This window comes from Lithobates pipiens, unplaced genomic scaffold, assembly GCF_037356315.1.
Source record: "Lithobates pipiens isolate NorthernLeopardFrog02 unplaced genomic scaffold, aLitPip1_a1.2 Scaffold_8, whole genome shotgun sequence".
Lineage (NCBI taxonomy): Eukaryota > Metazoa > Chordata > Amphibia > Anura > Ranidae > Lithobates > Lithobates pipiens.
Genome location: NW_027507903.1, coordinates 46395041 through 46406258, shown reverse-complemented (window position 1 = coordinate 46406258; position 11218 = coordinate 46395041). Strand labels below are relative to the sequence as shown.

The 11218-nt window shown below is 42.0% G+C and overlaps 1 long non-coding RNA gene across 1 annotated transcript in view; it reads right to left on the bottom strand.

Annotated features, from left to right (window-relative positions):
• Positions 1-275: 275 nt before the first annotated feature.
• Positions 276-11218, bottom strand: part of LOC143961430 (uncharacterized) — a 72379-nt gene continuing 61436 nt past the window's right edge. Inside the window, exon 2 of the long non-coding RNA XR_013270466.1 lies at positions 276-603. This is a non-coding gene — a long non-coding RNA (uncharacterized LOC143961430). The remainder of the gene's footprint in view (positions 604-11218) is intronic.

Below are 11218 nucleotides of genomic sequence, written 5' to 3'. Positions count from 1 at the left end.
CAATAAACAGAACGCATTCTTTGATTGGATAAGGTGGAGATCGTGACATCAGCACACAAATATAAGTCATTTTCTGAATGGTGGTATGGCTGAGTGAGAAACTCCCTTTGGTCATTATGCGGAAAGGAAGGCACTCAACATAGGTCTTGGAGGATCGCTGTGATTTCTGTAGTAACTCTGGTGATTTACAGCTTCCACAAAGGCTGATACATTTTCATATATGCATACCTATTGTCAGAAACCATGAAACAGACTGAGACAGACTGAGACAGAAGTACAATCAAATCACACTTGTTTATTAATAAAAATAAAAAGGCAAATAGAAAAAAGCGTAGTCAAGCATAAACAGTAGTCTGATCGGGTAGTCAGCCAGTCCAAAGTTCATAAACCAGATCGGGCAATCAGCCAGTCCAGAGGTCAGGGATCCAAGGAGAGCAACTGCAAGCAGGATAAGAAGCCAGGAGGGATGTCAGCAAGCCAGTCTTGAAACAAACAGCAGGAGATGGTTCCTTGTGATGTGACCAGCGCGAAGGCAAAGGAAAGAGTGAGCTGGAAGGCTTTAAATAGGCTGGTCAGATGAGCATCATCGGGAACAGCTGGTAACTGTGGAAAGAGAAGAGAGCTGGCAATTAGCCGACAGCTGAGCGGCCAACCCAGAGGATGAAGGGCTAAGCCAGCCCTGACACCTATTTATTGGGTGAAGCAGGCCCAACGTAAAAATATATCATGTATGGAATTCAGCTTTAAACTCATAATAAAATACAACATTAAACTCAGTTAAAAGTACATTCAATACTCTGTGGGACCTAGTTATGGCTCAGGAAGGCAGTGTAGGTGCATGTTATAGGGCTCATACACGTGGCAGATTAGGGACATAAGCCACAGCAGGATCTTCCAAATAGTCTTCTCTTTTTTTATCACATAAAATCCTGCAAAACAAGTGTAGCATTACCCCCTTAGGAGTCGCTGAGTATTTTGGGTACCCTGTTCACTACTGAGCCCTGAGCAGAGTGTTGCCCCTGCTGACATCACCGAAATACCTTGACCAGGTGACTCCTTGGCTGTCACACAAAGGATAAACATGTAGACATTGATGAGATAAATCTTTACTGAGTCCTTTAAATTAAAAAACACCAACATGAAAAGGCAACATAACACAATAGAGTACCACTTTAAGCCACTCCCACCCATCCTGCAGGACTGATGATTTAAATGTGAGCTCCCAAAACAAAAAATTCTCCCCAAGTGAGCAAATAGAATGAGAAAGAACAAATACTGGGTTAACTCACTTGCAGGTTCTCAGTGAATAGAGTCAAGGTGTAAATCTCAGGAATCTAGATAAATAACTTTTTAGCAGGTCCCCCAAGCACATAAATAACTCTTCTGCCAGTTAGATGGGGCTCGTACGTTGGTGCAATAGAGATGCAGTCTCTTTTAAGAAAAACTGAGTTGCCCAAAGGATTGTAAACTGGTAAACGGTGTTCTTCTTTAATAAGCACTAGTAAGATGAAGTCTCACTTTAACTATGTTAGAATAGGGTTAAGTATCACTTTAACTGGTTCCCGACTGGCTCACGCAGATATACTGCGGCAGAATGGCTCTCCTATGCGAAATCCCCTATGGGTACATCCTACCCTTTTTCGGCCACCAGAGGGCACGCAAATGTGGCCAACGGGCCCGATTGCCACTGGCCACACGCGATCACGTGCACGAGCGCCAGCACGTAGGAAAAATTATATGTCTCCTCTCCTAGTCACTCCCATCCCCCCACATTTTGAATCACTCCCTAGGACACAGTTAACCAATTGCTCACCCCTAGTGTGAACCCCTTCCCTGCCAGTGACATTTACACAGTAATCAGTGCAAATTTTTTAGCACTGATCGCTGTATAATTGTCAATGGTCCCAAAAAAGTGTCAAAGTGTCCAATCTGCCTGCCATAATGTCAAAAGTGTCCAATCTGCCTGCCATAATGTCGCAGTTCCGATAAAAATAACAGATTAGTAAAAAAAAAATAATAATGTTTTTTAAATTGTTGCTATTTTTTGTTTATAGCGCAAAAAATAAAAATCGCAGAGATGATCAAACACCATCAAAAGAAAGTTCTATTTGTGAGGAAAAAAGGACGTAAATTTTGTTTGGGTACAGCATTGCACAACTGCGCAATTGTCAGTTAAAGCAACACAGTGCAAAATTGTAAAATGTGCTCTGGTCAGGAAAGGGGTAAAATCTTCCGGGGCTGTGAAGATGGCAATGACCTGGTCCATCTGCCCTCAGGTTCTGCTAATTGCCTCCTTAGGATAATCAGTTTCTCTAGCAACTTTTGCGACTTCTCAAATTGGCCCAATCCAACCTGGGGCTACGTGGATCCACTCTGCACAGTCTCTCATGTCTGGCCTCCAACACAGTCTCTCCCATCCACCCTTGTGTTCCTGGGCTTTTCCGTTTTTAAATGCTCCTGCCCATTTGCTAGTCCTTATGGGCAGTGTAGTTCAGTGCCAGCTAATCTGAATGAAAAAATCCTGATTGCAGCATACAAGTCCCAAATTTCCCAGCATTTCTGTATGGGTTGCATGATGACTAAATTGCAGGACACTGCCATCTTGTGGCAAAGAAACAGTTCTGCATAACAGTAACATTGCACAGTGTTATACTACTATGCTTCAATCAGTCATGGACAGGAAGCCTGTAGTAATAAATGATAGGCTGACACAGTCTGCAGCAGTCTGCATGTAAATACACATGGAGCAATTATCTGCACTTAGGGCTGGTTCACACCATAAAAGGTGTGTTCAGGCGCACGTGGTTTTGCATGATAATTTCAATGAAGGAACATATACAAAGTATGGCAGGCGCAAATTTTAAAAATCCAGCTGCACCAAACCACATAGTACTGTGGTACCATGAAGTTTGGTAGGCACAAACGCACCCACGTTTGCAAGATGTGTGGGGGTGTCAATAAGAATTAATGGCACCTCTGCACATAGGCAGGATGCAGCGCTTTCCCATGCATCATTGATTGCTAACCACAGGTAATCACCCATGTCAGATCACATGAGAGCACCTGTGGACAGTGTCAGCCGGGAAATGCTGATCTGGGCAGTGTGGACATCTGGGCATAAGCCTATAGAAAGCGATGCTTACTTTTAACATTGCTTTCCCCAACTTTTTCAAATTTTTTTCATTATCTTCAATATAACAACGAAGACAAGAAGCATAAGGTGGATATCCACATCAGGCCAGATCTCTAAAAATACATATATAATTTTTATCTGTTACAAGATTTTGTCTGTTTTGTACAGAGTAAGTAACTTTCACTTCTTTTCTTTTTCAGACCTAATTTCTTTTTCAGACCTAATTTTCAGTTTTTCGGTGAAAATTAAAAATGATGATCATTTGAAAAATGATCATCATTAGCTTGCAGTGTGTATGTGCTCTGATAGATGTGGTCAAAAGGGCAAGCTGAGGACAAATAAATACCGTATTTATCGGTGTATAACACGTGCTTATGACAAGCACCCCAAGTTTAGGAGGGAATTTAAAAGAAAAAAAACATTTAGGAGGGAAGTTTAAGGAAAAAAACTTACATTTAAATGCCCATCAATGCAGCCTTGTCCGTGTCATTTGCAGCCTTCCATTTAGCCTTGTCAGTCATTTGCAGCCTTGCATTTAGCCTTGTCCGTGTCATTTGCAGCCTTCCATTTAGCCTTGTCAGTCATTTGCAGCCTTGCATTTAGCCTTGTCAGTGTCATTTGCAGCCTTGCATTTAGCCTTGTCAGTGTCATTTGCAGCCTTCCATTTAGCCTTGTCAGTTGTTTGCAGCCTTGTCTGTGTGTTTGCCATTTAAAAATGGCGGCGCCGAGATACAGAGCGGATGTTCTATGTATCTCGGCGGTGCTCGGTAATTCTCGGCCGTTCTCGGGCAGCTTTCGGGTATTTTCGGCCGCACTCGGCCGTTCTCGGCTATCTTCGGCCGTTCACGGCTATTTTCGGGCACACTCGGCCGTTCTCGGCGGCTTTCAGCTTTCCGAAAGCCACCGTGACCAGCCGAATGTGGCCGAAAATAGCAGAGAACGGCCGAAGATAGCCGAGAATGGCCGAGTGCGGCCGAAAATAGCCAAGAACGGCCGAACATAGCCGAGAACGGTCGAGTGCGGCCGAAAATACCCAGAAGCCGCTGAGGGCAGCAAAAGGCTTAAAACAGTGGGGGATCGGTGTATAACACACAGCCCCGATTTCCCCCTGATTTTAGGGGGGAAAAAGTGTGTGTTATACGCTGATAAATACTGTATTTATCAGTAATGCCCGAAGTATCCCTGAAGCTAATTCTTTCCCTGTTACTGACTTAACTTGCCTTGTTCTGTACTGTCTCTGTGTGGAAGGAGGCAACCATCTTGGTAGAGTTAGGACTATGCTTCCTCGTGTCAGAGCCTTCAGCAAAGAGAACAGTGAACCACACAGTAATGACATCACCAAATCTCACTCCAAGTCTTCTGAGACTAGCATTAGGAGGCAGTAGTGTCTTAGATCTCACACTACAGATACTATACAGCAATGAGGCTGTAGGCACATGAGTACCTTGAGGTCCCTACATACAGAGAGTGCACTACTTTTTTTGGTGCAAGGAAAGTCAAAACACACATTTTGAAGGGTCCTGCTTAGGCAAAAACCTAAATATTCTCTGCCCAGATTCCTCTGCATGCTGCTGCCGGCGACCCAGCGCCCCCTCCCACACCCCGCCCAGGGCAGCCTCCCGTCCCGCCCACCACTTGTACCGGGCCTGATATCAGCACAGGGGATGCTTGCATAAATATGAAAAATGATGGGCCCCATGGCTGGTGGTTCCTGGGCTAGCCTCAGTAGATCTGATCATGGATAGGTTGCTCAGACTTAATGCAGAATGAGGATGTCTTAGGCCAAGGGAATATTGAGGTAATATAGTTCATAATGGTGCACGAGTACACCTTTATTGTTTGTAACATCGATTATATTTTAGATAAATAATGTTGGTAGCATTGGATATCTGTATGTAAAAATGCTCAATGCATTGTTTGGCTTTGTTACTGTATGCTTTATTCTTAATAAATCTTTTTTATTGGCTATTAAAAAAAAATTAAATAGCATTTTTGGTTGGTGGTGCTCAAATACAGTTTAGCTCCAATTTAATTTTAAAAAATGAAAACAGATGCATCCATTTTTTTTCTGGAGCTGGACGAACATAAGTGGATGAGAATTAATGCATGTACATTTATATCTGCCTGCCCTTAGACTTATATGAAGCTGAAAACCCCATTGGAAAGCCCGTGTGAAAGGATCCTAAATTAGCCCAGGTTTGGTGTTGGGTATGGTTACCCTTATACTGCGTACATCCGACCGGACTTTCCAGCAGACTAGTTCCGACGGTCATCTCAACGAACTTTCGGCAGAGTTCCGATGGACTTTCCGAACGAATGGACTTGGCCACACATGACCGGACTAAGTCCGTTCCAAAGTCCATTGGTTTTGAACGTGATGACGTAAACGGGATTAAACAAGGAAGTTCAATAGCCAGTAGCCAATAGCTTCCCTTGCGTCGTATTTTGTCCGTCGGACTAGCACAAAGACGAACGTTTTGACCAATTTTTAGTCCGTCTGAGTTGAGTCCGTGGGATAGATTTGTAACATGTTCTATTTCTGGGTCCATCTAATTTTTTTCCCAAAAAACTATCGGACTAGCCCACACACGATCGGATTGTCCAACGGACTAATCCCTTCGGACCTAGTCTGCCGGAAAGTCTGGTCGTGTGTACGCGGCATCATACAAAGTTCCTTTTCTGAGCTGACAATTTGTTGGTTGTGTGCTTCCCAGCAATATACATCCATTTAACAGAGATTTATGTATTTTCAGCTGCTAAGTCTGCATTCCATAGACATTTTGTCATCAATCTATTTGTGGAATTATTTTCATAAATCAAAAGTTGCTTGGGCAATATAATAATATTCATCTAGAACAATGAAAACATCAGCATCAGTCATTAATAACAACCGCCAGGACCCATGGGAGACCTGTATGAGAATATAAATGCAAAAATATACGGGATACGGTAGGGAAAATGTAAGAGTTCTATGCAAGAGAGAGTACTGAAAATAAACCATGTTGAAGATATAATTTATACCGCTAAGTTTTACAAGGCAAATATTGAAATATTGTAGGGGTATAGTTGTTCTGTCAAACACTGTTTTCAGAGACTAGGCAGATATGGCATCTGTCATCTAAATGTGCGAGAGGCAATACAAAGAATTCCTTTATAATTGTACAATGTGGGTGTCAGATAGGATTATAGCAGATGAAGACAGAAGGAAAACTGGAAAAAAATGCACAATGAGGAGTTATTAATGTCAAATGTAGTAGATACCTGCTCAGCAATTCTTTGCAGCATGCTGGCCACTGCCACCTACCATCTTCTTCATTGTAGCCGCAGCAGGGGAAGGAGGAGGGGTTGGTTGTTGGTTAATGACCTAGTGAAGGGGTCTCCAAACTTTCTAAACAAAGGACCAGCTTATTGTCCTTCAGACTTTAGGAAGGCTGGACTATTGCCAGTGGGAGTAGAAAATGCCTCAGGCTTGGTGGTCAGTGAAAGTTAAAAAATTACATAGTGCCTGTGGTTAGTAGAAGGAATAGTACCCCATTGTTGGTATCAGTGGAAGAAATAGTGCTCCATTGTTGTCGTCAGTCAGAGGAATTGTTAGTGTGAGTAGGAGGAAGTGTGCCCCATTGTTGGTGTCAGTAGGAGGAATAGTGCCTCATTGTTGGTGTCAGTCGGAGGAATGGTGCCTCATTGTTGGTGTCAGTGAAAAGAATAGTGCTCTATTGTTGGTGTCAGTACAAAGAATAGTGCCTCATTGTTGGTGTCAGTGGAAAGAATAGTGCTCTATTGTTGGTGTCAGTGCAAAGAATAGTGCCCCATTGTTGGTGTCAGTGGAAAGAATAGTGCCTCGTTGTTGGTGTCATTGGAAAGAATAGTGCCCCGTTGTAGGTGGCAGTGGAAGGAATAGTGCCCAATCATTGGCATCATTGGAAGGAATAGTGCCCAATCATTGGCGTCAGTGGAAAGAATAGTGCCACATTGTTGGTGCAAGTGGAAGGAAGGAGGAATAATGTCAATAGGAGAAATAATGCCTTGTACCAATGAGAGGAATAGTGCCCCAAGGGCTGGAAAAAGGCAAGCAAAGGGCAGCATCCCACCCACAGATGGCAGATTGGTGACCACTGGTCTAGTGTAATGGAGCACATAGCAGCAGTGGGAAATAAATCAGGACTGTAAAGTCAGCTTAGTCTGCTTGGAAGACTTTTGCAGTATATGCAGGGAATCTGGATGCACTAACACCAGACAGGCGGGCATATGAAATATGGGGCACAGCAAGAATGATATCATTTATTTGGGGGGGGGGGGTGTCAGTCACTCACACCTGGACTATAAATGCTTGGATTTGGGTAGCCATCTTCTTAGGCAATAAAGCAGAAAAGCTTTAAGAAAGAATTCCATACATTAATATTTTATACATAGCTCCATTGGTCCAGCTTGGACCAATATAACTATGTGTATATCATACCTGCCCAATGCCCCTGGAAGCTGGAAATCTCTGTAGTAGACACCACTACTCCAATGATGTCCAAAAGCTGTCGGGTTCCATGCCGAATGGCTGATCTACTGCATTCTGAACACAGTAGAACACAGTAGGTCAGCTGTTTGCCACAGGTGCCATTCAAAGAATGCTTTGCATTTAATAAATGAATGCAAAGCATTCTCTGAGTGGATGAAATGGAAAGAGTGATGACTGGTCTGTGGGTCAAGACATCTACTTGTCTATGGTCAACCTCTGGACAATGGTATTTTAATAGATTGTCACTGAACATAATCTATGTAGCTTTTCCCTGTAATTTTTTCAAAGCAGTTCACCGGTGATCCTGACTACGAAATAGTTACTAAAGACAGAATTGAGAACAAGCAAAGATGTTCAACACATGGTGAAAATTATTTCAGCTAAACTCACAGGCACTTTATTTTACCCACAAGTCACCTTGGGTACGAATGTCAAACTCAGTAGAAGCAGCCAAGTCCCAGCTGGAAAACAAAGGTAGGCAGACAACCTCAGAGTTTCATTTTAATAATTCTTTTTTTATCATAGGCATTTGTCATCTTAAATAGATGTAGTTAGTGATCCTATTACACTGTATAATTATCTTGAAGTATCCTAAATAGGTCATTTGCATGATCTCATTATTGGTGATATATAATAAAGAGGCAATAGAAGTTGTTGAATGAGTTGAAAGCTAACAAGAGAAGGTCTAGGTGACCCATTTATATCAATATCAGACTAATACTACCTATACAAAATTGCAAAGCTTTCTGCAGTTAAAATGGAAGTGTAATTGATTTGATTTATGTTCTGGCAGGAACCTTCCCTGTGGGATGTTTATACACAAACCCTGTTTAGCCCAACTAGATGGGACTTTTCATAAAATATGCTACCTAGTGAAGAATAAAATGCAATGTAGGAAAAAAACTGTGTATTATTTTACCCAGAAAATATTCAGCTGCCAAGTACTGTGATACCAAGCAGAAGTAAGTAGTATAGCTTGTAGCAATTATTCTTCTCTTCTAAACCATCAACCCTTAGCCCTTGTACACAAGGTCGGACATTCCGACGGAAAATGTCCAATCGGACCGTGTTGTCGGATAATCCGACCGTGTGTGGGCTTCATTTGACTTTTTCCGTCGGAATATCCGACCAACAAAGTTTGAGAGCTGGATATAAACATTTTCCGTCAACATGATCCGATCGGACTTTGTCCGATTGTTTGTAGAGAATTCCGATCAGACAAAGTGCCACGCATGCTCAGATCAAATTCCTAGACGAAAGCTATTGGCTACTAGCCTGAACGTAGTCCCATCGTAACGAAATTACGTCATCACGTTACGAACGATCGGATTTTCCGACAACTTTGTCCAACCATGTGTATGCAACACCAGTTTCGGACAAAATCCGACGGATTTTGTTGTCGGAATGTCTGGCCGTGTGTATAAGGGCTTACAGCTTTACCTAAATTAAAATGTATGTAGAATGGCTTATGACTCTAAATCAGGGGTCTTCAAACTTCACAGTTAGAGGGCCACATTGTCTATCTTACAAATAAAGGACCAAAAAAAAACAAAAAAACTGTTTTATAAATCAAATTTAAATGAAATATATTTTAATTAGAGTTTTTTTTTTTTTATCAGCATGATATGATTGAGAACAACAGAAACAGTAAACAAAGCAAAAAAAAATCCAAATAAACTCCAGTCCCCATCAGAGACCCCCATTTACATCAGAGTCCCCATCAGAGACCCCCATTTACATCAGAGTCCCCATCAAAGACCCCATTTACATCAGAGTCCCCATCAGAGACCCCATTTACATCAGAGTTCCCCTTACATTAGGGTTCCCCTTTACATCAGGGTCGCCATCAGAGCAGAGCCCTCATACACCCCCCTTGCATAAGAGTGCCTCCTTACATCAGAATACCCCCTTACATCATGGTTCTCATAACAGCCTCCTTAAATCAGAGTTGCCCTACATCCGAGTCCCCCCTTACATCAGGGTTCCCCTTTACATCAGGGTCCCCTTCAGAGCAGAGCCCTTTTACATCAGCGTCCCCCTTACATTAGAATATCCCCTTACATCACGGTCTTCATCAGAGTCTCCTTACACCAGAGTTCCTCTTGCATCAGAACTCCACTTTACATCAGGGTCCCCATCTGACTCTCACATGAAAGGGCTAGGAAAAAATCTTGCAGCGGATTGTATTTGGTCAGTGGCCTTTAGAGACACTTGCTCTTCAAAATGACAAAAAAAATTCATATCTGAACCCACAGGTCCCCCAGCATCAATAAATTTTGCTGATAAACCCATATCCTGCTGAAGACGTGTGCAATCGCACCTTAGCAATAGTCATAAGCAGATACAGAGGGGTTAATTATAGGAAACACAGCTCCCCAGCCCCCTCAAAATCAAAGAGAACTAAGTAGGATTTTTTTTCTTGCCGGAGTTTGCAGAAACTGATATATGAAAAAGGTAAATGCAGTTTTTTAAAACTTTTTTTAAGCCCCTTCACGAGGAGGGTAAAACAAATCCTAATGCTTGAGCATAGTTTGCACGTCAATATGTGTTATTAAAATTGTACATATAATCACAAATACTTTTACGCACTTAGCAAGGTGGTGATTGTTTTTCGGGGTCCTGTATGTAGCTAGACTCCCAAAAAGTCTCACACATGTGGTATCCCCGTACTCAGGAGAAGCAGCAGAATGTATTTTGGGGTGTAATTCCACATATACCCATGGCATGTTTGAATAATGTATAATTTTTTAATTTTTTTTGTCATTTTTCAATTTAAAAAAACAAAATATTTATTGGGCTTAAGATGCCTCTCAGCAATTTCCTTGGGGTGTCTACTTTCCAAAAGGGGATCATTTGGAGGGGTTTTGTGCTGCCCTGCAATTTTAGCACCTCAAGAAAAGAGCTTCATAAACTAAAAGCTGAGTAAATTCCAGTAAATGTACCATTTGTAGACGCTATAACTTTTGGCCAAATCAATAAATATACGCTTATCAAATTTTTTACCCAAGACTTGTGGCTGAATACATTTTGGCATAAATGTATGACTAAAATTGAGTTTATTTGATTTCTTTAGATCAAAAAGTAGATTTTTTTTTTTTTTTACTTTTCAGTCTTTTTTTCATTTATATCCCCAAAAATTAAAATCCCAGAGGTGATCAAATACCGCCAAAAGAAAGCTCTATTTATGGAAAAAAAAGGACGAAAATTTTGTTTGGGTACAGCATTGCATAACTGCGTAATTACCAGTTAAATCAGCGCAGTGCCAATTTGTAAAAAGTGCTCTGGTCATTAAGGGGGTAAATCCTTCCAGGGCTGAAGTGGTTAAAGTGCATTTCCCGACATCTATCTAGCCTTAAAACCGCCCCTCCCCCCCCCAACACCTATGCAAACCTGTGTAACAAAGATATATGACCCTACCTATCTTTAGGCTGCTCTGGTCTGGTCACATGATTCGGCTCCCCCGTGTCATCAAGTGGTGGCTGTAGGGGAGAGGAGGCAGCACTGACAAAGTCACCACTCCAGGATTACTAGCTGTTGTCTGAGTGCTGTCTACTCTCCCCTACAGCCATTACTAG